The 27,028-nt window shown below is 45.2% G+C and overlaps 1 protein-coding gene and 1 long non-coding RNA gene across 2 annotated transcripts in view; one reads left to right on the forward strand and one right to left on the reverse strand.

Moving 5' to 3' along the window:
- The window catches only part of LOC148183404 (BDNF/NT-3 growth factors receptor-like), a 596,246-nt gene that overhangs the window by 148,492 nt on the left and 420,726 nt on the right, over positions 1 to 27,028 (reverse strand).
- LOC148183407 (uncharacterized) lies at positions 10,641 to 25,266 on the forward strand. The gene is made up of 3 exons (XR_015773606.1): positions 10,641 to 10,916; positions 13,985 to 14,039; positions 19,484 to 25,266. It is a non-coding gene; the product is annotated as an uncharacterized LOC148183407 (long non-coding RNA).

The raw sequence follows: 27,028 nt of genomic DNA on the forward strand, positions 1-27,028 counted from the left end.
TATTTTTGTAACTAACAGTTGTGAAAATAACTCAGAAAAGTTTGTAAAAATAGCTAAAACTGTCTATATGATTAGATAACATTAAAAGAACCACACAAATAACATCAAAAGAAAATATATGGATGCTAACTCTGAAACAGAGAGCTTGTGAAACTGCAAGCCACATAGCTTTCTCAGTCTTGCCTGAGAAAGTGGCCTGGGAAATTATGAGGAGGATTTAAAACAATCCTCAGAGACAGAAAACAGCCTTGCAGGTGCTGTTTGTCTGTTCCTTGTTTTCTGGCAAGAGAAGGTCGAGGGGTGGTGAGCCCCACTGACCAATGATGGTGATGTGTTAGTTTACTAACCAATAAGAGTTTCTTTTCTGTACTTTCCACGTATCGGTCTATAAAAAAGACCTGAAGTAATAAACTGAGAGAAATTCTCCTGATCAACTCCTTAGAGAGTCTGTGTCGTTCATTTCGCCGTTCCTAATAGAGCGACATCTGGTGACCCCGACGTGACGTGCATCTGATGACCCTTGAGGTTCAGTGCCGCCAGCGGACAACGAACCAGCCGCTTCCCCCCACAGAGGGGTAAGTGAGAATCTCCCGGGCTCTCCTAGAGGGATCTGGTTTTTAAAGCAACGGGATAGTGGAGCCCTGCCAGTGAGCGGGCTTGGAATGGCTTATGTTGGTGAAGCTAGAGCTTAAAGTCCCGGGTCTAAGCCACTGCATCTGCACCACTGCATTCGCGGGCCGTCAAGATGGACAGTTCTCACAATGGGGAACTGCAATTCAACTAATGAACAGCTTGTCTTCTCTGCATGGCAGAACGCCTTGCCGCGCATGGGACTCAGTATTTCTGAAGATGCTATGCGCGCTTTGTTCCAGTGGGTAAAAGCGCAAGGTTTTACTGTGACTGTCGATAACGCCTTCAACCTCGAGATTTGGCTGTCAGTCGGAGACCACCTATGGTCTGAGTTAGCTGAAGGGGATACCAGCGTGTGCAGCTTGGCAGCCACCTGGGGCGTGCTCTTGAAAGCGCTGGAGCAGTGCCAGTCTGGAGACAGTGATGCCGGGATGGAAGATTCAGATGCCAAGGGTGCCTCTTTTGTACACGATAAGAGACTGGGGGATGATACCGTAGACGAGTGGCGTAGCACTCCCTCGGCTCTGCCCGGACCCTTGGAGAACTTTGGCTGAGAGCAGAAGCAGTCTGTGCGCCAGAAATCTCCCTCTCCAAGAGAGTTTAAGTACCCGTCACCCGCGGAGCTGGGCGCGCAAACTTCGCCAACAGAGAGGCGGCAGGGGAACGGAGATTGCCCGTCCCTGCCTGTGCCCTCCGCGGAGCCTTCTCCAGCGCCGCGAGCACCGCCGCGAGTGGCCGTGGGGGGCCTCTTGCTGTCAATAGTGTCCTTCGGGTCCCCCGCGCCCTCTGCGTTCCTTTCTTCTGTGCCGCAAGGGACAGCACGGACGCCCCCACTGCAACCCGCCGGCGCGGCGGGGGGAGCGGCCCCACCGCATCCATCCGAAGAGCCTGCCGACGCGGCCGGGGGAGCGGCGCCCCCATGTCCAGCCGCAGGGCCTGCTGGCGCGGCGGGGGGGATCAGCTTTCAGCCCCCCCGCGTCCAGCCACGGGACCCGCGCATGCGCGAACCTCGCTGGGACACCCATCGCTGCTTCCCTCATTGGGGGTGTCCCCTCCGGCCTCCTCACTGCCTCTGCACGGCCCCCTAACAGCAGCGACACTGCCCACCACGGCAGAGGCAGGCGTGGTTCCTTCCCTCTGTACCCAGCCCGGCACGGGGGAGCAAACAGCTCCACAAACAAAGCTGCTGCCCCGACCAACTACTGCAACATTGTTGCCAAGGCAACCACCGCTAGAAACAGCAACAGCTGAACAAGAGCTTCAGCGAGCAACAACACCAACAACTTTACAACAAAACCAACTTTACGCCGAACATGAAAACTTCAAACCACTCAGCAAAACAGCTGCAAAACCCAACGAACAACAACAGCAGCCTGAACCTAATGAAACAACCATCTCCACACCGCAGATAACTTCCCTAGTTACTCCACTGATTGCAGAAAAAAAAAAAAAAAAAAGGGGATCAAAGCATTGTGAATTGCATTGCTAACTGATCTGTAAAAAATTTATAGATTGTAAAGTTTCACTAAATCTAGATATGAGTGTTCTTAAAGTAAATTTGTCACTTTGATGTTCTTTTAAACTTCCCTGTTGACAAGTTAGACTGTCAATTTGAGCAGACTAACGATGTTTTATGTACTGTGTGTGTTAGTTCACTGAACTAGTTGTATTAGAGTTAACCATCAAATCCTTGCAAAGAAAACAATCCTTAAACATCAAAAATATAAGCCAACATTCTAAATCAATATCCATTCAAGTTCTAGACCCCTTGTGCTGTGTTTGTTCTCTTTCCTGCAAGAGCCCAGCAAAACATTACAAGCACTGCCTTTTTTTTTAAACAAAAAGGGTGAATTATGGATGCTAACTCTGAAACAGAGAGCACGGTGCCTGTGGAAATTGCAGGCCACATAGCTTTCTCAGTCTTGCCTGAGAAAGTGGCCTGGGAAATTATGAGGAGGATTTAAAACAATCCTCAGAGACAGAAAACAGCCTTGCAGGTGCTGTTTGTCTGTTCCTTGTTTTCTGGCAAGAGAAGGTCGAGGGGTGGTGAGCCCCACTGACCAATGATGGTGATGTGTTAGTTTACTAACCAATAAGAGTTTCTTTTCTGTACTTTCCACGTATCGGTCTATAAAAAAGACCTGAAGTAATAAACTGAGAGAAATTCTCCTGATCAACTCCTTAGAGAGTCTGTGTCGTTCATTTCGCCGTTCCTAATAGAGCGACAAAAAGATGTGAAGAAGACTCCTGCCACTGACCCTTTGCCTATCAATAACCCCCCGTTTGTTGTTATAAAGAAATGGCATACATGTTGTGAAGAAATGGCATATACATTGTGAAGAAATAACATACACAACTCCCAGAAATCAAATCTACACTATTGCACAACAGGTCAAAGGTCAAACCAAGCTAAAGAATTCCCAGAACATGTAAAAACCTCAAAGGAATGTTTGAATATGTACAGTCTTCATAAATATGCATTTGATCAATGCAATAAAAAAAATATGAGTTTTTAGAGTAAACCGGGGTGCATCTAGCTATGGCTATGCACCCAGCACTGTAAAAGTCCCTTTTTATTCCTTATTAAACTTTTAAAATTTTAAAAAAGTAAGTCCCGTTTCTCACAAAGTCATCATTGGCTTCTGAGGAGACAAGAAAACTGAGAATACAAGTTGATAAATTTATTGACTGAGAATAATTGTGGGAAATGGAAAAATGGAAAATTCTACAGATGCTGAAGGGTTCATTCTGCAGCCTTGGAAAGAGCTTGGGTTAATGTAATGATAAAGGTACACAAACGTTAAGTAGAAAAATTATAAACTTATGTCCCTATAGTTATAAGTAAGAATATGTCCTGATTAAGTAAGAAATTTATATAAGGTAAAATAATTTGAGGTTTGAACTGTAATAATGTGATTTATAGAGTAAGCTAGGGATCTAGAAGCTATAATAGAGGTGTGTGTATGAGTACGTGACCTGTCAGCTTAGTGGCTAAGACACAGACACAGTGCAGCAAAATTAAGCAAAGGTGATAGGTTAATAAGTAGAAAAAAGTTTTATGTCAACTGCCTATTGGACCAAAATGTTATATATTGCTGTGTGAGGAAGAAACTTGTGACTACCTTGAGCTATGGCTGACTTGATGTTCCTCTCTAAATCTCACACCTTCAGACTGATACCTTATCTGGCTTACTTGAGCAATAGATCATCTCAAAACATGGTGGTCCCATCCCTTGTTTTTCATCTCGACAAATAATAATCTTAAGACTCTACTTGCTTTGGCATAGTGTAAGGAAAGATAGTTATTGGAGAATTTGGTTAGGGAAAAGCATAGTAGAGAAAAACAAGAGCTGAGAGAGGAAATAGAAGGGAGGAAAGCAGATGAATTATTACTATTATTGAAAACTGAGCAGTTGCAGAAACAGAGGAATGTAGGAAAACATTTTAACAAAGCAAGGGCATGATATTTTAGTCAAAGCCTGTCTGCACAACCCAGCTTTCAATCCGGGCGACAATTCTAAGGAGTGTCCTTGAAGCTCTCCTGGAACAGCGAGAATGAAGAAAAACAATGGCATTGTGTATAAGAAAAAGAATTTTAAACAAAATATATTAACCAATAGTAGCTTGTTAAGCCTCTCAAACCCTGTAGGACCCTATAAAAGTGTGCTAAAAATAGAAATAAACGATATTCACTATACCTTTATGAGGACTCAGTGAATAGTTTGAGTGGTTTTCCATTAGAGGAAGGAAAGGAGGATAAACAAAAATTAGAAGAAAAAGTAGAGGTAATATTTAAGCAAGCTGCCAGTTGACCCAGCATTGTACAGATTCTAATTCAGGTGGCTGATTTGCAAGAGCATTATGGCCATAAACCAGGCAATACTGAAATCCAGCAAGTGGAATCCCATCAATGCATACATAATGGCCCAAATATTTGGATTCCAGTTGATTCTTGTCAACAGTTAGTAACATTTTTAAAAGATACGGGAGCAGAACACTGCATTTTAGCGCAGCAGGATGCCAAGAAGCTGACTGTATGACTCAGATGGCAAAGAGTTAAAACCATTGGAGTAAATGGAGCAAGTGTTATCTGCTGTGCTGCTAAGGTTAATTTATGGCTTCTGTGTGAGAAGTGGATGCCAGCTCCTTGCTTTGCAAACAAAGATCACAATGAAAATATTTTGGGTTTCAGTGTTCTGAACGATCAAATCTGGTGTCTTGACTGTATGCTTGACAGCAGTGTGTGGTCCCTCGGTTTGAACATTAACTCAAGCCCTAAAAGAAGTCCTGAGACTACAGTGCTTACACTCCATGATTCAAGGATTTCTGGTGTATCACAGTGTTGGATTTTTGCTGTGGCATGGAGTGGAATTTCTGAAGTTCTGGCCAATTAACAGCTGCAGTACCCAATACTGGTTCTGGCCAATTAACAGCTGTGGTACCCAATACTGCAAACCAAACAGCCACAATACAAGCAGCCGTGTGCTTGACAGGGTGGCGACATTCACACTCCCCTTCTAATTCTCCTGTCTGGTGAAAGAGTTGAACAGACAGTCATGGTTTATGGTTTGTTACAGGCAATTGAATGACAATACTGCACCTTTAACCGCTACTGTGCTAAATTTTGAAGAACTGATAACTCAAATTCAGTGAGAATCTCGCCTGTGGAGGACAACTCTAATTGCAACAGGGATTCCCCCCCCCCTGCACAAAAGGTGGGAGAAGCAGCAATAGCAGTACAGCAAGTACATGAAGTAGAAGTTGAGATTCCACCTGAGGAATGTAAATGCCCAAGTGGCCCCTGACAGACCAAAGAAATCGTCATTATTCAGCTCAACTGCATTTAAAGAGACGGAACAGAGATATTCTGAGTGGAGAAAAAGGACTCGTCATTAATCTGAGATGCTAAACAATTTGAGGCACTAAAGGGTAACCTGTCCCGACTAACCCCTCTAATACTTGTATTGTTTTCTCTTTTTTTTCTCCAGGAATGATACCAGGAATGATGTCAGCATACCCCAACAGAGGATCAAGTTAACCATTGAAGGATAGTTTATCCCTTTTTCAGGATCAATCATTGCCAGCATGAAGCAAATTTGGTTCACACATCGTCCTAGGGTGACTTTATAATGTTGTATTGTATCCTCTACCATCTGTTTTACGCCAGATATGAGTCCTGTGCTGTTGGAGTCTGAGATACAGATTGAGTGCCCTTGTTTCTAATACTTAGTTATAGGACTCAAAAAAACCACTGAATTTCATATAATATGAAATTCATGAGCATGTTTTCATGGTGATACATGAGAACAAATGCTAAAGTTAGATAGGAAAAGTGTAAGTGTGTAGATTAGAAAGTTTCTTAAATCACTGGGTGAAAAAGTAGTTTAGAGAACAAGAGACAAGATGGAGGATTTAGGGTGTTGTCTCTTGTCCTTCTTCTTTCTTCTTCATGTTCTTCTCCTAGGGGTTTTTAGGTAGTAGTAGGTGATTGGGTAGAAAATGCCGCAGTGCAGCACACAGGTGTTGGGTCATTGGGTCACTAAGAAAAATAACTTAGTTGGCATCTGTTAATTGGGTAAATGGACATATAAAAGACCTTGAAGAAGATCTTTGTTAGCCATTTTACCTCTTTACTATCATAGTGCACATAGCTCCTTGTACCTTGTAATGCTGATAAGGAAAAAATAAACAACTGAGACCGAACAAGAGAAAACTAGCCTCCCTCTCGTCGATCTTCAGTTCAAAGGGAAAAAGAACCCAATCCAAAAGTCCATAATGAGACACTGTGCCTTTAAACACAAAGGGCAGGGAGAAATGGTAGAATGCTTTAGGCGTGGTTTTTGTATATCCTCCTCCGGGTTCGCTGCAGCTGCAGTCTCCCATGTTGTCTGCAGTGTGGACAGAGGGAGGACAGCAGTGCTTTTTCATCTAGTTTCTCATCTGTGAGCTGAGGCAAAAGTTTTCCCAGGACTGTGGCTTTTTCTTCTGGATCTGTTCAGCTCTTCTCCAGTCGGGAACACCATCGCCAGGGCCCCTGCTCACACTGCGGCCTGGAGAGCCCACACTGCATCCCAGCGCTGGAGAGAGAGACCAGAACTACACCCACAGAAAGGACTTTCTGATTTACCAGCTTTTCTTGCAGCGAGAGGTTTTATTATTTGCCATTATTATTTTTTTTTCTGCTTGTGAGTACTCTGCTTGTTAAACAAACATTTTTTTCCCCACTTTCTCCAAAGGATTTTCTTTCAAACCCGTGGGGGAGTGGTTACGAAAACCTAGTCTTCATTAGAGAAGACAGCCTTTCAGGACATTTCCTCCTATATTTGTCTCAGCCTGGAACACACCTCAATAAGCTCAACCCACAAGGTGGAGACCATCACTTTTTTTATTTATGCTAATCAATATGGTAACTTGTCTTGGGGTGATTGATGATGATAGTCTATCCCCTGATCCTCCACTTTATGCCCAAAAATGGTTGCTGTATCTTTAAGGTGGTCAGAGGAGGGGGAGCCTTGGGCTCTTTGGCAGGCTTTTTCAAAGCCTCACTTCCCAGGGTGCAGTGCAGTCTGGGTTTTACTTGGCTAGCTTGGTTTTGTTAGCCCAGGCAAGAAGTTTTTGCCTTCCCTGGCCTTGGAGAAGCTGCAGCAGCAATCCTTCAGCAACTTTTTGAGGTTAACTGGACAGCTTGTTAGTCCAAGACCAGAGAAAATGAGACCTGCAGGAGAGAGGCTTCTACGTTTTGGCCCTAAACCTCAGGAAAGCCAAGCCGGGGAGAGAAAGCACACCCAGATGCTCCATCCCAGCTGCTTCATCTGCTGTGAAGAGGAGGTTGATGCCAGAGTCGGCAGATTTTCATCTGTTGCCTGAAATGCTCTGTGAAGCTCCTGGGTTTTTTTTTTTCCCCAAGACCAATGCTGGCACCATCTTAGACCTCATGTCATGAGCCTGTATTTTACCTGGCATTTTGGGTTTTTGTGTGTGTGGGTGTCCTGGTTTAGGACTAATTTCGAGAGGAAACCTCCAAAGGGGTCTCCTCTAGAAACACAGATTTCAGCAGCCCCTCTCCCAACTGCTTTGGGAGAATAATCTCCTCAGAGAAAAGTGGAAAAACTGTTTATTTAACAAGCAAAGTACTCACAAACATGAAAAAAATGAATAATATTAAACAATGGAACCTCTCTCTGTTCTCAAGAGATGGCAAATTCAGAAAGAGTCCTTCTGTGGGTGTGGCTCAGTTGCCGTTTAAAACCATGACACTCAGTCTCTACAGGGCTCAGGTCTCTCTCCAGAGGCTCAGGTCTAGGTCCTGGCTGCAGTGTAGCTTGGGGACCCCCAGGTGATTTTGTCCTGGTGTTACCAAACTGAAAAATAGCGGAACAGTTAAAAAAAAACCTTCTGGCCTCAGCTAATGAGAGAAAAAACAGCAAAAACAGCAAGGAAAAACTCCCTGTCTGTTTGCAGAGCAGAGAACTCCGAGAGCACTGCTTATCTCTATGTTTTGAATACAACCACCAAAAATTCCACCCCTTTTCATTCTGCCGCCCTTTGCTCTCTCTGTCTCTCTGTGCCTAGCTTAAAGCTACAGGACCATTTCTGAGCAGGAGAATAAAAAAAACAGACAATAGGATACCAGATTGTACAGTCACCCCACGACAGGGGGTAAGGTCAGACAGTTTAATACCTAGCATTTATTTACCCATTCCTCCCTTGCCTTGTGGGAATTCTGTTTGGTGTGGAAAGAGATTGGATAGAACTGAGTTGTAGGCTGGGGAATGTGCCTACAGAGTGCCATGGCAGCACAGAGAAGCTTGTCTCTGCCCTATGGAGAGGAGCCTAAAGGAAGCTGACAGACCCCTGAATAGTGTGTGATCATCCCATAAAAAGACATTAAGCAAGTGTGTTGCTGATGTGGCAATGTGTGATAGGTCACTTAGTGAGACACTATATAAGGAAATACTATATATATATATATATATATATACACTATGAAGTGTATAAAACCAGCTAATTTCTTTGAATAAATGATTCAGATTCGCTGCTGGTCTGAGTCCATGCCTCAGTCATTACAAATGGCACCCTGCATGAGGGACTGAAAGGCAACTAGCTGTTGCACTGGTAACAGCACTCAGCTGAACTTTACAGAGGGGATGAAATGAAGCCCGGGAGCTGAAAGGAAGCTCATGGTGCCAAGTGACCTTTCCACAGGATGGAGGGTAGCAGCCAAGAGCTATGGGGGATGGTGTATCCCAGGAACAAAAGAACGTCTCAGAGACATTGGAGCAGATTTTGAAGAACCACGGCAGGAAAGTTGAATCTACGAATTTGAACAGAATCTTGTTCTGGGCAAAAGACTGCGATTCAACTTTAGATAGTAGCAATGTTGCTGACCATTGGACATGGGATGCATTAGGAGACACTGTGGGACCGAGTTACGCAAGGCAATGCAGTGCTGACAAAGTTTTTGTGTTCGTGGCAGACTGTGTGCGAGGCACTCATGGCGCATGCAGCATGTGAAGACTAGATAAAAGAGGACGCTTATGGCACTGCGACAGCTGCGCTGGCTTTTCTGGCACTTGCTCCTTCTGTGCTGCCGCAGAAAGAAACACAAGACACTGACTGTAAGTCTGTCAGGATTGTGGGAGGAGAACCAAATGGCCCCCGGTCCCCCAGTCTGTTGGATCTGGGGGGGGAAGCCTGACAGTATTGTAGAAGAGCTCACTCCGCCCCACACCATGCAGCATCAGCTGGAGCCGTGTCATGGTGAGTGGCTGGAACCTGGGGGGCCTTCCTGGCAGCATCCCTCTCCTCCTGCCCTCTATGAGAGTGTAGCCATAGCAGCAAAGGCAGCAGGGGTGGGGTGTGAAGGGCCACGGAGGGGGGGGGGGGTGGGCCTGTAGCAGTGGCAAGCCCGTGCCAGCAAGCAGATGGCCAAGCTGGCAGTGGTGTGCACGTGGCACAGCCGGGGAACAGCAGTGGGCGCCACGCCGGTGACATAGCGGGTTCAGTGGGGTGAGCACTGCTCTCTGCATGTGGGCAGTGAGGAGGTGACCCAGGGAGCCTGACAGCACTGGCAGGGGCAGCACCACATTCCTGCTCCTCCAATGCAGCAGCATTTGCCCATGGAGGTGCAGCTGTCCGACCCACGCTGCCCCGCTAGAGCCAGGGTTCCCATTTCCTGCAGACCCTCTTGAGCTGATACTGTGCTGGAGAAAGGACTTGGGTGTGGGGGACAGTGGGCCAACCAACAATATAGCCATCCTTCCCTGGAGGGAAGAGGCTATCTAGGATACAGTTAGCCACTCTCCTTAGGGAAGAAACTTTAGCTGGCTGCCCTCACAGGTGGGGTGAGGCAAAAAGTCACCTGTCCAGCATGCTTTTCAGTTTCATGTTAATTCCATGGTTATTGGTTGTTCCCTTTTTACCCACCCTGACCTGCAGGGCATAAAAGCTCAGTTTCTCTGTAAGCTCTTTGTCATTTGTTCACAGATTTCTTGGGGCAAAGAGCTGGATTAAAAGCCTCCAAGAGATCAGATACGAAGCCCTGTCTCTCTTACTCCTGTGTCGCTCTGACAAGCTGAATTCACAACAGACTTGCTAAAGGCTAAGAGCAGAAATCACTATTGCAGCTGTGAGGTGTGGGGTCTCTGCATCCCACCACCACCCAGCGAAGCAATACTTGGGTGGACAGGTGTTATGTTGCACTAAAAAAGTGTTTACCCTAAATGGTTTCTCCCTGTTGCTCCCCTCCCCTGGGTCTGTGGTGTGTTGGTTCCTTCCCCCTCGCACCTCCCCTTCAGTCTCACCCCATTGGCTGTAATTGTACTCTTCCCCGCCCCCTTTCCCTCTGTATAAAAGTCCCTGCCACTGTTTGCTTAGTCTCTTTTTTTTCCTGGAATATTCTGGATTAAACTGGGACACTGTCCTGGGAGAAAAAAGCCTCCTTGTCTTTTACCTTTGTCCTTGCCGTTCCCACCCCCCCCCCCTTCCCCTCTCCCGGGTGGACTGGAGCTTGTTGGAAGATTTCCCGGGGCTGGGAGCAAAGGGATTTCGGCAGTTGGCATCCATCGTGGGGGCTTGTCTCAAGAACAGAGCTCCCACGGACAACTGGAAATCCCCGTGTGGATTTTACAAGCTTTGGATTGTCAACTACCTTAGGGCTACGAGTTTTTTGCAGAGCCAAGCCTACAAGGGTGGGGTCAGCAGCCCTCCTAAGCCCAGGAGGGTTGATCCCCAGGACATTGAGGATTTCCTGCACAGCCCAAAACTAGCCAAAGACCCAAGAAACGGTGAGTGTGAGCGAAACAGATTTTCCGCGCGAGTTTGGCCAGGGAGACACACAGGCATTTGCCGAAAAGCCGTGGGGCATCGCAGCCGTGAGTTCTTCGGCACAGCATGCGGGCGATGCGGCACGCAGGTGTCCTGGGAGCCGCATGTTTTCCGGCTCTGCCATGCGGCAACCGCAGGACTTTTTTCAGTGCTGTGGCTCGGTGACCGCCGCGCGGGCAGTGAGGTGCAGGCGTGGCCGGACCCGCAGTTTTCTCAGATAGCCGTGTGGCCCGCCCAGTGCCGCGCAAGTGGCAGCTGCAAGGTTTATTTTCTGCACACGGCTTACCGGCACCACGGTGTGGCACGTGGCTCAGTGACCGCCACGTGGGCGGCCCGGGAGCCGCAGCTGCTTGGTTCTTCTGTGGCGACTTTTTTTGACAGCGCAGAGCGCAGTTTCTCTGCGCCGCGAGCGGGGCCACGTGGTTTCTGGAGGCACAGCTCATCTCTCGGTGCGGGGGAGGGGCTGCGGCAGTCCTGAGTGGCATCGGCCACGTGTTTTTAGCAGCTCGGTGTGTGTGTGGGGGGGGGGGGGAGAGCGCTGCTGCCCCTGTGCAGCTGCTGGCTGAGTTTAAAGGAACCGCGGTTACCCTCGCAAGCAGTTTCATCTCTTACCCCGGGGGGGGGGGGGGAGAAACTGAGAGAAGCCTCCCAGTGCTGGCTGTGTTGTTTCTGCTGTGAAGGAAGGTAGACTGAAGTGTGCAAATAGCCTTTAACATCAAAATGGGCTTACAGCTATCTGTACACGAAAGGAGTTTTTTTTCCTCAGTTTGGGAAATTTTAAGTGGTAGGAACGTGAACATTTTTAGAACTAGGTTAAAACAGTTTGTCTGTTGGCTGTCTCAGCACTTTCCCCAGCTCATCCTGCTAGATGTGGATTCTGTCTCTTCCTGGGACAGAATCGGAAACTTGTTAACCCTTAAAGTAGAACAGGGAGACAAAGTTCCTTCAAAGTTTCTCCCATTGTTCCTTTTAATTCGGAAAGAGCTGGTTAACAGGGAAGTGAAGGGACAGTCACAGCAGATTCCTCCGGTTTCCCCTGCCCCTTCTCCCAAACCCTCTGCTCCTGAGCTGAAGGAGATACATAGAGCAGCCCGAGAAACGCAGGACACCCGGCTCAGCTGTTGCTCTCTTGGCTCCCTGCCTGCCTTTCAGGACCCTGTCTCTGGTGGCTGTGTACAAACTGATAGAGATCCCTCCCTGCACCCATTTACCCTGGTTGTTACTCCTCAGTTACAGTGTTCTGTTACTTCTAAAAGTGATAAACCCTCCTATCTCCATGTGGCCAGGGTCTAAGATGGCACTGACCACATGGTGGAACCTCCATCTTACCCTCCTCTTTCCCATAATCTCTTTCACCCACCTGTCCTCTCCCACAAACCCTTCCTTTACTCAGACATCCCTCCCCCCTCCACCATGTTCCTGCCCTGCATGGAACCCTGAAACCCCACTCCCAGGTGTTGCAATCTTGGTTCCTACAGTGACCCCACCCCCTTTCCAGTCCCTGATTCCCATGCCCACTCCCCCTGTTCCCAAGGGGTGGGGGATGGGTCCCCACCCTGCTCCCATGGGGTGGGCGTATCCACTCCCTGTTCCCATTTGGGAGGGTCGGGTAGGATGGGTGGCTCAACCCTCATTCCTGCAGGGTGAGGGGTGGGTCCCTGCCCTGTCCCCACGATGAGGGGGGTGGGTCTGCACCCTGTCCCCACGAGGTGGGGGGGCAAGCCCCTGTTCCCACAGTGGGGGGGGGGGGGGCAGGTTTGCCCCCTGTTCCCATGGTGGGGGAAGGTGTGACTCCCTGCCTAGCTCCTGTGGGGGTAGGGCTGGGCCCCTCCCCAGTCCCGGTGACAGGGCTGAGACCCCCGGTCCCCGTGGGGGTGGGGGTGGGCAGGGGGACCCTGGGGATGATGAAGCTATACTCTCAGGTGCTCCTGTCATATATATTGGTAAAAGAAAGATAGATATTATCAATCCTTCTCTTACCAAAATATAAAAGAAATTTGTAAAGCTCAAAGAGAGTTTGGTAGAAATAGTGAAATCCTTAAAGGAATGGTGAGAACTACTTTAACATCTCATGAGTTAGTTCCAGCTGATCTCAGAGACCTCTTCCGGTGTCTCCTAACCCCCTCAGAGTTCAATCTTTGGGAAAACACATTGAAGAAGTCCTTAAAAAGTCTCCTGGTTGAGTGCAAGCAAAGCACCCAGGATGCAAAAGATGCAGATGATAATGAGATCACATTTGAACTTCTATGCGGCGAGGGGATGTGGGCTAAACCTGAGGACCAGGCTCGGGTGCTAACAAAATCCATTTTTGATAAGATCTGTGGTGTGACAGAAAAGATTTTTAACCAGTTGCCAACAGTTGAAACTCAGGGCAGCTATGTTAATATTAAACAGTTTCCATCAGAAAGTTTTTTGCAGTTTGTCGACCGGCTTCGAGCACAAATGGAGAAGCAAGTGGAAGGACCAGTGGCGCAGGTGGAACTGATTAAGGAGATGGCTCAGAGGAATGCCAATGAACCCTGCTGCAGGGTGATCCTGGGACTGCCCCTTGATTCTTCACCTAGTATAGAACAGATGATAGAGGCGTGTACCAAGAAGGCAGAGATGTTTGATGCTCAAGACAGGAGGCCAGGACTGACAAACCCAAGGACCATAGCAGCAGCAACACTAGGAATGAAGAAACAACAGATGTCACTGGAGCAGCTCCAGTATATCATCTGCTTCCAGTGCAAAAGTCCAGGACACTTTGCCAGAGACTGTCCTCAAAGCCAGCACCAAAAGAAATACTAAAAGGAAGCAGTAGCCAACCAACAAAAAAACTGGAACTAGAGCGTAGCCCCACCCACGACAATGATATAAATGTAGCTGGCTCCAGAATGGAAAAAAACTCTCTCTTAATTGATAAGGGGGAGGAAGGGAAGCAGGGTGCAGGACTGCAGAAAAATAATTTTGGGGCACGCGTGCCTAACAAAGTCTGGCAGCCTCAGAAGCAATCCAGTCTTGTAACTGCCGAAACTTTTCCTTTCAGGTCTACTCGCTGGACAGTCATTGGAGTGGACCTGCTGGACAATTCACAAGACATGGTAGGACTGGATAGTAGGTATTTTGTTACTGGGGACACAGCACACACACACCCATGGAGACTGAGGTGGCTCCCATGACAATCAAAGGAGACTTAACACACCTTGCTCTCTTGGCGTGTTGCCTTCAGCCACCCTTCTATTTGGCCAAAAGGCAAATCATCGCCCAGGCCATTCCTGTTCCTGCAGAGGTCTCAGTAGATGACAAAATACCTGGCATCTACTGGGCAGAAGTAGTTGGTGAGGATAAAATCATCATGGGATGCAACCTAACCCATGGATCAGATCATCTCCATGTGAAAGGGTTGATTGACACAGGGGCATATGTGACAATCATACCTGAAAGGGTGTGGCCTTCACATTGAGACTTGCAACCTGTGGCTGGCAAAATTCAAGGTGCAGGAGGAGTAAAACTGGCAAAGGTTTCTAAGAGCATTGTTCAAATTGAGGGTCCAGATGGGAAAATTGGCCAGTGTTTGTCTGTTTGTCACTGACTACAAGTGCTCCATGTGGGGGAGAGACACCATGTCCCAGTGGGGAATCAAATTAATGACTCCCTGAGACTCCCCAGGATTTCTAGAAGCGGCCATTGTGGAGCGCCCTACCCAAACGTTAATGTGTCTGGATGATAATCCAGTCTGGGTAAGTCAGTGGCCACTCAGTAAGGAAAAGCTCAAGGTGCTTGAAGAGCTTGTGGAGAAACAATTGGCCAAAGGCCACATAGAAGAAACAACTAGTCCTTGGAATTCCCTGGTCTTTGTAATAAAGAAGCCAGGGAAGGATAACTGGTGCCTCCTTCAGGACCTTAGGGAAATAAAGTAATTGAGGACATGGGGTCACTCCAAGCTGGGATGCCCTCCCAAACAATGCTCCTACAAAACTGGCAATTGGCGGTCCTAGACATCAAAGACTATTTCTTCCAAGTTCCCCTACACCTGGCAGATGATGCACCTCGGTTTACTTTCTCAGTTCTGATGATCAACCAGGAGGTCCCAATGAGACGGTACCACTGGAGAGTTTTGCCTCAGGGAATGAAGTGCAGTCCTTCTATCTGCCAGTGGTATGCGGCTTTATTGCTGTCCCCAGTGCATGCTGAGAAAAGAGAAGCTCTCATCTTACACTACATGGACCATGTGCTTGCGTGCGCCCCCAATGACACTATATTCCAACACACACTTGACCTAGTTGTAGATAATATTTTAACAGAAGGTGGGCATGATATATTAGTAAAGGCCTATCTGCACAAACCAGCCTTTGGAATAAATTGTGATATTAAAGGCTAAAGTCCTTGAAACTTTCCTGCAGGAGAGAGAATAAAGCAAAACAATATCCTTGCATACAGGAGAAAAAATGTAAACCTGTGTGTATTAGCCAATAGTAACTTGCTTAGCTCGCCGACCCTGTAAAACCTTATAAAAGGTGTGCTAAAGATAGAAATAAACGGCGTTCACTTTTACTTCTCTGGACTCATGAATAAGCTGGCAATCTCTCAATACCTAGTGGTTAAAGTTTTAACCTCTGCTGGATTCCAACTGCAAGAGGACAAAGTTCAAAGTATGCCACCTTGAAAATACCTGGGCTTAGAGATCACTGTGTGAACCATTGTTCCACAGAAACTGGAAATTGTTAGTGATCCCCCAACCTGAGCAGATCTCCATTCCCTCTGCGGATCCTTGAACTGGGTCAGACCCTGGCTATGTCTCAGTAACGAGGACCTGGATCCCCTGCACAATTTATTGGAGGGGGAGAGAGAGCTGCTTTCTCCCAGGGAAATGACCCCAGAGGCAAAAACCGCAATTTAAAAAGCACAAACGGCTTTAACAGAGAGGCAGGCGCACCTCTATAAACCTGAGCTGCCTTTCAAATTCATTGTCCTGGGGAAACTACCACACTGACATGGGTTGATATTCCAATGGGCCGAAGGGCAGAGAGATTCACTCTTAATCATAGAGTGGGTCTTCCTCTCTCACCAGTGATCCAAAACCATCACGAAGCCACAAGAGCTGATGGCTCAGCTGATCCAAAAGGCCAGGGTGAGGCTGCGAGAGCTGGCTGGTTGTGACTTTGTGTGTATTCACCTCCTGGTCAAACTTTCTGAGGAGGGGAAGCACTCTCCTGAGAAGTTGACCAAAGAGATGTTTGAGCATCTGCTGCAGAGAAATGCTAATCTCCAGTAGGCTCTGGACAGCTACAGTGGACAAATATCAGTCCATGCACCTTCGCACAAATTGTTTCATGAGGAATTCCACCTCATTCCTCCTGAGAAAAGAAGCTGTAGGCCGCTCAAAGCTCCTACAGTGTTCATTGATGCATATGGGGCATCCCACAAGTCGGTGATGACTTGGCGAGATCTCCAGACTCAACATTGGGAAGCTGATGTTGAGTTTGTGGAGGGATCACCCCAGGTAGCCGAACTGGCTGCGGCCGTGAGAGCCTTTGAGAAGTTTTCGGAGCAAATCCGTTTGGTTACTGACTCAGCCTACATGGTGGGGATAGTGTCCAGGGCAAAGCAGGCAGTTCTCAAAGACATTGAGAACAAATATCTCTTTAGGTTGCTGTCAAAACTTATTTATTTAGTTTCAAATCAAGAGCATCCTTTCTATGTGATGCATGTGAGGTCACATACTGATTTGCCAGGCAAAATCACAGAAGGGACCGTAAAGCAGACTCCCTTGCCACCCCAGCTGAAAGGGCACGTCTTACAGATGTCTTCCAGCAGGCTAAGCTGTGCCACCAGCAATATCATCAGAATGTGCCAGGTCTGATCTGTCAGTTCCAACTAACACGGAGTCAGGCTAAAGCCATTGTTGCCACCTGTCCCAGTTGCCAGCTCCAGGCGTTGCCATCGCTGGGTGTGGGGGTTAACCCCCGAGGCCGTGCAGTTTATGCCTCTGTCCATGCAGGGGAAAAGGCTGTGCATGCCAAACAACACCTGGTGCAGGCCTTTTCAGTGCTGGGGATCCCTAGGGAAATTAAAATTGATAATGGCTCAGCCTACAAATCCAAGGAGTTCCTAGAGTTTTTCCAGCAGTGGGGAGTGGAACGTAAGACAGGCATCCCCCACTCCCCCACAGGTCAAGCTGTGATTGAACGCACCCACCAGACACTCAAACAAGTCCTAGCCAGGCAGGGCCATGGAACAGTGTGGATGTCATCACAACAAAAGCTCTGCAAAGCCATGTTTACTATAAATTTCCTGAATTGTTCATTTGAAAACATGAGTCCCCAGGTGGTTCAGCATTTTAACAGCGGTGACCAATTTGTCACAGCGTCCACCGATCTTAATCAGGGACCCAGAAACCTGGCAGACCAAGGGCCCCTATGACCTTGTTACCTGGGGGCATGGCTACGCATGTGTGTCCACCCCCGCAGGCCCGCATTGGATACCCCAAAAGTGGGTAAAGGCTTCTGTTTCCAAAAACCCAGCTCCAGCAGAAGGGAATGAAAAACAAGTGGCAGTCGCTTCCCAAAGAAGACGCTGCCAGAAAGTGGGAGAAGAAACCTTCCTGACATCTGGTTACTCTCTGGCAGACATCTACTGACTGTTAATATGCTTTAAAAATGTTTGTTTTTCCTTTTGGTGGAAACCTACCTCCCAATCAACCTCGTGATGAGCCCTATCCCAGTTGTCATCCTGATTGTGCGGACTGGTTCAGTGAATTGGTCAAAGGATGGGGACTCACGGGGTGGTGGACTTCAATAGTTAAGCCCTTCTTTTAATTTTATATAATTAAAAAGGGCGAGATGTCATGTTGCACTAAAAATGTGCTTACCCTAAATGGTTTCTCCCTGTTGCTCCCCTCCCCTGGGTCTGTGGTGTACTGGTTCCTTCCCCCTCACCCCTCCCCTTCGGTCTCACCCCATTGGCTGTAATTCTACTCTCCCCTGCCCCTTTCCCTCAGGATAAAAGTCCCCGCCGCTTCCTGCTCAGTCTCTTTTTTCCCTGCAATATTCTGGATTAAACTGGGACACTGTCCCAGGAGAAGAAAACCTCCTTGTCTTTTTCTTTGTCCTTGCTGTTCCCCCCCACTCCAGGCGGACTGGAGCTAATCGGAAGATTTCCCGGGGCTGGGAGCAAAGGGATTTCGGCAGACAGGTGGCCCCTTCCTCAGAGGGGCTGCGGCATTGCACCACCTTATGCGGGGGCAACTGCAGGCTTGGTATGTCGTTCCTGCAGCTGGCCAGCGGAACTCTCCTGTGTTTGTTATTTAGATGGTGATTGCTGCATGATCTTGGGGGGTTGGTGATGTTGTGCCTATGGAAGCCCTTCAGCCGGGGCTGCCATGTCCTGGGATGTTGCCACTATCCTGGACCCTCATTGTTAAGACTGCCTTTTTTTCCATACCACCCTGTGACCCCCTGTATTGTTCTGATTACTTTTTGTGTTAGACGCTCCTGTAATAGTTTTAATTTGTAGGCTATCCTTCCAAGCTGAAATTACACAAAACCAGTAACTCTTTTATATATTGCATATTTTCAGTTTCTGCCCATAGGCAGAAACATTCCCTTGTAGTTTTGTTTCCCAAGGTTCTGTCTGTTTAATCACTGTCTCCATTCATGAGAAAGAGACGTGTGTTGTTACCAGTTATTTGGTGTTTTGAGCTATCCCCCTGTTCATGGGGAAGATTGTTGGAGTCTGGAATGCAGAGTGAGTGCCCTTGTTTCTGATACTTAGTTATGAGATCTAGAAAAGCACTGAATTTCATGTGATGTGAAGTTCATGGGCGTGTTTTCATGGTGATGCATGGGAACAGATGTTGAAGTTGGATGGAGAGGGCTAGAGGTGTAGGTGTGTAGATAGAAAGTTTTTTTAATCACTGGGTGAAAAATTTAGTTTAGAGAATAGGAGACAAGATGGAGGATTTAGGGTGTTGTCCCTTGTCCCTTCTTCTTTCTTCTTCATGTTCTTCTCCTAGAGGTTTTTGGGTAATAGTAAGTGATTGGATAGAAAATGCCGCAGTGCATCACAGAGGTGATGGGTCATTGGGTCATTAAGAAAAATAATATACGTGTCTACTGTTAATTGGGTAAAAATAGGTATAAAGATAAAAGAACTACGTAGTTCGGGGCCATTTTGTGCATCAGACGCAAAGTGAGCCACAAGGCCTTGTTTGTACCATCAGAAGAAAGAAATGTGCCAAATTGCAAAGATTAACCTTGTAACCAGCCTGGAGAGATCTGTTAAGTTTTGTAAGGATCCTTCAATAAACACAAGAAACAAGATTCTAACGAGCTCGGGAGTTTTCATCAAATCATAAGGACTGAGATAAGTAGAACTCCCCATGAGGGAGGATCCCACAAGAATTCAGCCCAAAGGAGGCTGAGAGACTAGAGAAAAGTTGTATCCACAGAGAATTCAGCCCAAAGGAGGCGAGGGAAAAGATATTACAAATGGTGCCCCGTGTGAGGAGACAAAAACTCACAGAAGCTTCAATCAACACCTGCAGGATCACAGCAACCAGTTCCTGAAAGAAATCCGTCTGGAGAAAAACATCTGCTATCACATTCCGAAATTCCAAGGGCCCTGGACTCGGAACATTGGATTCTGCTGGTCAGTAATCTGAAGATAGCCAGGTCTGGTAAGCTGTATAGAGTCTAGATAATGGGATTGAGTATTTCTAAAGAGAGATTGTATAAACCCAGGATATGGGGGAAAATATAAATATGAGGTTTAAAGAGATAAGAGCCCCGGGAATGTGGGGAGATGAACTGCCCTTTCTGAAAGCGCGGGAAACCCAGAAAATTCCCCAGCAGCGTGGTACCCCTGCCCCTGTCCCTTCAGAGAACGTGGGGGGACGAGGGAGGAATGTGAAGGAAAATTGAACACCGGGAAGCTTGCGTTACTTCAGAAAGCAGAGTGAGCAGTTTGTTATATTGTTAGAGGTTAAAGAAAAATTGCATGGAGAGATATGATGTTTTATATAGAGTCTTTTTGGAATTATTGCAGTCAGAAGAAATCGCGGGGGGGGATGGAAAAAAAAAAAAGTTAGCAAAGTTCCACGCTGTTTCTGAAACCACGCCTTTAGAACAGCCCCCTACCCTGCACCCTTCATGCACGTCAGAGGAGCCAGAGCGAGGGAGGGAGCTTACCCCGCCCTCTGACGAATTTAATAACACAGAGATGTTAGAAAAGGCTGGTGAAGGTGTGTCCGCCCAAGAGGGGACACGGCGGGGGGATGTTCATTCAGCAGGCGACCCCGAAAATACCAGCCCATCAGGCGGAGTCAGAGGCCGCCCAAGAGGAAAGGCTTCAAAGAGCGGCGGGAGACGGCAGGATGGCCGCGCCGTGGAGTGACCCCGGGCAGAGGGGGGAGAGATTAGAAAAAAAAAATATTAGGACGCTGCCATAGACAGACAGCAAAAGAAAAGGGGCTGGCCAAAACTCCAAAGGCACACCCCGCAGGGAGAGCAGTGTCGCGATCCATGATAAGGAGGACCCAGCCCTCCGGAGGGGAGATTGGCGGGGTGCCCCTGTCGAGCCGCGCATGCGCGTTTCGGCACTGAAGCCAAGCTGGCAAAGTTCGGGAAGTCGGCCCGGCTGGCTCAGACGGCAGAGCCTGAGACTCTTGATCTCAGGGTCATGGGTCCGTTTTCTGGCACAAACAGCAGTCGCCCAAAAAGGGATTTATCTCCTGAAAAGGAGTTTCTCCCTAAATAAAAGTTTTTAGAGTTTTTTCTCAGATTCATAAGCAGCCTGGTGCGGATGAGTTTGGCAGTACACAGCAGCCAGAAATGCTGTCGCCATGGCAACCACCAGAGAAACAACAGAAAGCTGGACATCTCAGAGAGGGATAAAAATGAGAGAGTTTTAATTGGACAATTAAAAAATTAGAAGCTTTGTAAAATGTATTGTTGGTAAATCAGCAAATTGTTGTAGTCATGATTGAGTTTTAAAAAGTCTCTATTGAATGAAGTGCCTTCAAAAATAGATCAAAAAGTTTACAAATATTTTATAGTGAAATATATATAGATGTTGTATTTCTAATAATATCTGCTGGTTTTGTTTTTACAAAATAGCATGGAAAATTATATTTATACATCCCAAGAAATTTAAAATATTTTTGTTCTGTTTCAGTATTCCTAATACATGGTTTTGAAAATGTTATCTTCTCTATACATCTACTAATAATGTAACATTGTATGATACAGAGTAATCATCAAGCATTATTACTGTAGTTACAGTCAGTTTCTGCAAAATGCACTTCTTTAAAATTGAATTGAAAGATCATATGATTAGCCCTACAGAAAAAGAACCAACTGCTGCATGGTTTAACTGGTCTGGTACCTAAGGCTTCTGGTCATTTGCTTTATACAAATGCCTTTTAAAAGTTTGCTGTGTTTTAAGCATCTTATAGCTGTTATTTTTAAACCCCTTGCTTTGAAAATGACTTAAGAGACATCTTTCCAGATGAGGCCTAAGGCTCTGGCCAAGCCTTGACTTTACCTGGATGGAGAATTTACTAATAAACCCAGAAGTTTTCTGCATCAAAACAATATTCAGGTCAATTTGACTTGGCAATTAGTGAATTAATATAGCAACTGGATTTTACAGTGGGCTTGGAAAATTGTTATCCGGACATGATTTTCCAATCTTCCATTGATTTATCAGCTGTGGCAGACTCTGGGATGAGAGTATATATTTAGTACATTTAGCAATTTATATTACAGATTATTTAAACATCACATAATATTAATTATGCATCTTCTTAATAAGTTTTTGATTTCTGTAAAAGTGTTATTTCCTATATGTGTATAATGTGCAAGTGTTTTAATTTGATGTTTTTTCATTGTCATAACAAAAAAAAACAAATACCTTACTTAATAACAAAAAAAGGGGGGGAACCAAGGCTATGCCTCAGAAGTATAAAAACCTTATATATATCTTAAATTTTTGGAAAAAGTGTAAAGATCTTATAGCTATTGCAAATAATTCTTAAACAGTCCTTTTTAAACAAGTCTGTTACAAAGCCAATTCCATCAATTATCGGGTATTGTTCTAACAGTACTCAAGCAAAGTTGAGAGAGAGTTCTTTAGCTCTGGGCAAAGGTTTAGAAGCAAGAAGATTAAAAATTTATTTCAATTAATAATTTGGAGGAAAGTCTATGTTTGTGTATTCACAGGTTCAAAGCAGAAGTAACTTCCTAGCAAAGAACATGAAAACTCATCAGCTGCAGAGACAAACAGACAGCCCAAAGAGCAGAAGAGCGAGCACGCTGATGTGAACTGTATCAAGACCACAGCTGACAGCGGAACAGCTTGGATCCAACATGCAAGAGCAATGGACTTTGGATTTCATGTGAAAGTGTGGGAAAGTCGATATTTTAAAGCCTTGTTTGTTAAAACATGGTGTGAACTGTGTCAAGATTCAGAATCTTGCACGAGAGATAAAGTCCTTGAATACGAAGGTGAATCAGGTATCACCCTTGAGCTGTATCATTTTGTTGATCACTTTGTGATGCAATTTCACCTGCATCACTTCTTTTAGTTAAAAAAAAAGTATACCTTATCTCAGTGAAAATAGATTTTTGTATAATATCCAATTTTTCTGTGTTAAAACAGAATGAAGACGAGATAATGAATGTTACTCCAAATCATGCTCTATACAAAGAGGCAACATCTTAGTGTAACCTTCTATCAATCTTAGTCACACCTGATTGTGAAGAGTTTGACTCATGAAATTTTAGACAGAGATTTATAAAAATTCAGCTTTCAATTCAAGCAGTTCTGTTGTTGGTGCATAAGGCATGAGTGAAGGAAAAATAACCCTTCTTGAAAAGTAACCCAAGAAAAGATTTGGGTTGATTTTTTTTATTGTTTTTTTTTTAAAAGAGAGGGGCAGATGTTGGAGTCTGGAATGCAGAGTGAGTGTCCTTGTTTCTGATACTTAGTTATGAGATCTAGAAAAGCACTGAATTTCATGTGATGTGAAGTTCATGGGCGTGTTTTCATGGTGATGCATGGGAATAGATGTTGAAGTTGGATGGAGAGGGCTAGAGGTGTAGGTGTGTAGATAGAAAGTTTTTTTAATCACTGGGTGAAAAATTTAGTTTAGAGAATAGGAGACAAGATGGAGGATTTAGGGTGTTGTCCCTTGTCCCTTCTTCTTTCTTCTTCATGTTCTTCTCCTAGAGGTTTTTGGGTAATAGTAAGTGATTGGATAGAAAATGCCGCAGTGCATCACAGAGGTGATGGGTCATTGGGTCATTAAGAAAAATAATATATGTGTCTACTGTTAATTGGGTAAAAATAGGTATAAAGATAAAAGAACTACGTAGTTCGGGGCCATTTTGTGCATCAGACGCAAAGTGAGCCACAAGGCCTTGTTTGTACCATCAGAAGAAAGAAATGTGCCAAATTGCAAAGATTAACCTTGTAACCAGCCTGGAGAGATCTGTTAAGTTTTGTAAGGATCCTTCAATAAACACAAGAAACAAGATTCTAACGAGCTCGGGAGTTTTCATCAAATCATAAGGACTGAGATAAGTAGAACTCCCCATGAGGGAGGATCCCACAAGAATTCAGCCCAAAGGAGGCTGAGAGACTAGAGAAAAGTTGTATCCACAGGAATTCAGCCCAAAGGAGGCGAGGGAAAAGATATTACAAAGATAAACTCTTGTGAAGTCATGTTCTTAACCAATATGTTTTTCAAAGCACCCTTTTTATTAATGAGGCTGAGTTGCAGAGGTCTTGTCTCACCTGAAGAAACTGAAAGAACGGCTCCCACCTTGCTGCTTCCCCGATGTGGAAAAGGTTACCACTGGAGTGAAAGACAGTAACCCTCACCCTGCAGCAACTTCTGACTCGGGGCTTGTTTGCTTTTGAAACCACTTAGGGAGTTAATATAATTGTAATGTCCTAGTGTCCTGGGGTGACTTTATGATACTGGCATTCCCAATCTCCTGCTTTATATATATATTAAGTTCTGCACCTTTAAGATTAGCTTTGAGAGCTAGGGAAGTTGAAACTGCTGGAGGCTGATGGGAGTTTTTTCTCCTGACCAATAACTAGCCATTTCTAAGAACTGGCAGTGATTTTGACAATTGAAAAGTGAGATCAACCTATGAACACCTACCTTAAGATGTAAGTCTGGGAATTTCTTGTTCTCTTTGGTTTCCGGCTTCTGACGAGGTAACAGGCTCTGGCTTGGCCTCCTCCACCCCCCTGCCCCAGGCCGGACAAGGCCGTGGAGGGCGGGGCGGGGGGAGAAATGGAGCCGGCCGGCCTGATTCAGTTTGCAGTTTCTGCTGCTGAACTGAAACCTGACACCATGAGGATCTGTAGCTTGAGCAAGACTTTAACTCTTCTACTACCCGGATAAGACTTGCAGATTAATCCTTTTTTTTTCCCAGAGAGAGAGGAAGAGAGAGAGAGGGAGTGATCAACATGTAAGGAGACACCATAAACCCATCAGACAGTGAAGAAAATAATTAAGTTTAGAGGGGGAAGAGAAATAAAGAGATGCTTTAATAAGATGAAATATTTTTCTGTTGAAGCTATGGAGATGGACAGTAGTGTTCTGAAAAAAATCTCCTTTAATTCATGACAGAGTATATTGGGAGGAATGGAGTGTTTCAAAGAGTGGATTTTGAGCAAAAGGTAAAGTGGTTGTGATACTGTGAGATGCTAGAACAGAGGGGGAGAAGTAATAGTTGAAGATTTGTGGCCTTTAAGAGGCAAAGAGAAAACTTCTGTTTCCAGAGGGGCTCACAAAAACAGATGAAGAGAACTTTTGCCTTTGAATAACTCATCCTTAAAAATGACATCCCTAGACTCATTGACCCATACGCACCTCAGAGTGATGTGAAATGGGAGGAGTGAACTGATGACAAGATTTCAGGGGAACTGGCATCAGAGAAATAGAAAACTATAACAGAAATAGTTTTCTCGTGAGAAACTCCATAGATTAGCAGAAGAAGACTTCTGTTTCTCTACAAAGGCTGATGAAAAGACTCTAGCAGGAATTGGGACTGTTTTAAACACCAAAGTTTTTTGTCTCCATGTTGTCATGTGAACGAGAGAATAGTTAAGTAGTGGGGGATTAAGGGGTTTTCTGGAAGTTTATTCTGGTGTTCTTATTCTTGTAGTTTTGTTAATAAACTTTCTTTATTCCTTTTAAGTTTTAAGCCTGTTTTGCTCTTGTTCTAATCCATATCTCACAGCAAGAAATAAGTAAGTTTTCTAGTAATATTTTTAGTTACTACTTTAAAACCACAACATTTATTTGGTACATTAGCCGGGAAACAAAATTAGCAAATCTGAACCACTACACAGGATTAAATCACTACAGATGTGTATTCTGTTCCCTGGAGCAGAGTAGAGGCCTGATGGAATGGATGTGCCTTGTGATTTTGTACTTGTAGACACCCTTTTTTGTAAATACAAGTAATCACTCTTATATTTGTGTCTGTAACATTGTTGAAATTATGCGATGCAATTTTAATTATTCAGCTCTGATTACCTCCTACTAGTTGCTGATATCTGACTATAGCATTTTCTTAGGTTACAGTGTAAAATGTAACCAAAAGTATGTATTCTATTACCATCTGTTAAAACCAGGTGGGGCAGTGTTCTTTATCTCTTCCATGACTCATCCCTGATAATTCCCTCTGGGAGCTATCTTCTGTTAATGGGCCATCTAGCCTCACTGCATGACTCATAAAATTACATCATTCCACTGTGAGATGTACTACCCAAGGGAAGGAACCAAGCATTCCTACCTGGATGTAATCTGAGGTTTGGAACACCACAAACAACCTTATCCACTGGATACCCAGAGGGAGACCAGACCCTTCTACACCACCACTGGACCTTCAGAGGAAGACCAGACTCTTCTACAGGATCGTTGCTTCAACAGAACTACATCTATCACTCCAAGAGGACTGCAGCCACTATTGGACTGCTGCCAACACCCTGACCAGCAGGGTTCAGGTTGTATTCTGACTGTCAGTGTTTCTGTACTATTGCATTTACTTTAATTTACCTATGAAATTTGAGTTCTGACTTGGAATCTCCCACTGGTTTGCTTTCAGACTAGTAAAACCTTGATCCCAGCCTTCCAGCCTGTTCCTACTGGTATGAAACTTGCACTAGTAAAGGAGCTACTATAACATGAGATGATTGGTGAAGCAAGCACAAGACAATAGATAAATTACTTTGATTACTTGTTGGAATCCAAAATAAAAGCCTCTCTGAGCTGCTCAGAAAGAGAAAATAATTAAAATATATTAAGCCATAGATATAGAGTAAAAGTGTAAGTTTTAGTTTTAAGTAAGTAAAAATATAACTTAAGTGCCCTAAGAGTCTGTGATAGCTAGTGAAAAGCCTAATTACCCAGTTTAAAGTTCAGTGATAATACCCTTCACAAATTCAACTTAGCTCTAGACATAATGAAAATATAGTTTGCATTCTTAGATAAGAACAGATAGAATTACTCACGTAATTTAATCCCCTGTATTGGGAATTGGAGAAGAATGATCGACAGAAGAATAAAAAACATCTGAAGAACAGCAGCACCATCATCATCACCAACTGCTTTTGCAGCCCAAGACAAGAGAACTCCATGCCGAGAAGCTGCTACCCTGAATATCGGGACCTTATACCAGAGAGAGCTGCTGCTCAGAATTCGGGACTTTATGCTAAAAGCTTTTAGCAAATACTTTAACTCTCTGAACTCTTTTCCTTTGAGACTGATGCTTTTATACAATAAAAACCTTTCTAGCAAACATCAACTGCTCATGTCTCTTTGAGACATGGAAATATTATCAGAATCCTCGTTGAAACTTGACAATTACTGTTCACCATGATGTGGAAGCAATTCACCGAGGAATGGAACAAGTGAAGTTAGATGGGAAACACCACTGGCATGGCATTTTATTTGGATGATTGCCAACAGCAGTGGGCATTTTTAACAAAATGTTGCATCCTGTGATGGTTCTTTTAATATTAACCTTTCTGCTTTTCATTTGTGTAATCAGGTTGTACGCTACGGTGT

Source organism: Pseudopodoces humilis, chromosome 12 (genome assembly GCF_049639895.1).
Source record: "Pseudopodoces humilis isolate 2021_Gansu_Grassland_sample_001 chromosome 12, ASM4963989v1, whole genome shotgun sequence".
Lineage (NCBI taxonomy): Eukaryota > Metazoa > Chordata > Aves > Passeriformes > Paridae > Pseudopodoces > Pseudopodoces humilis.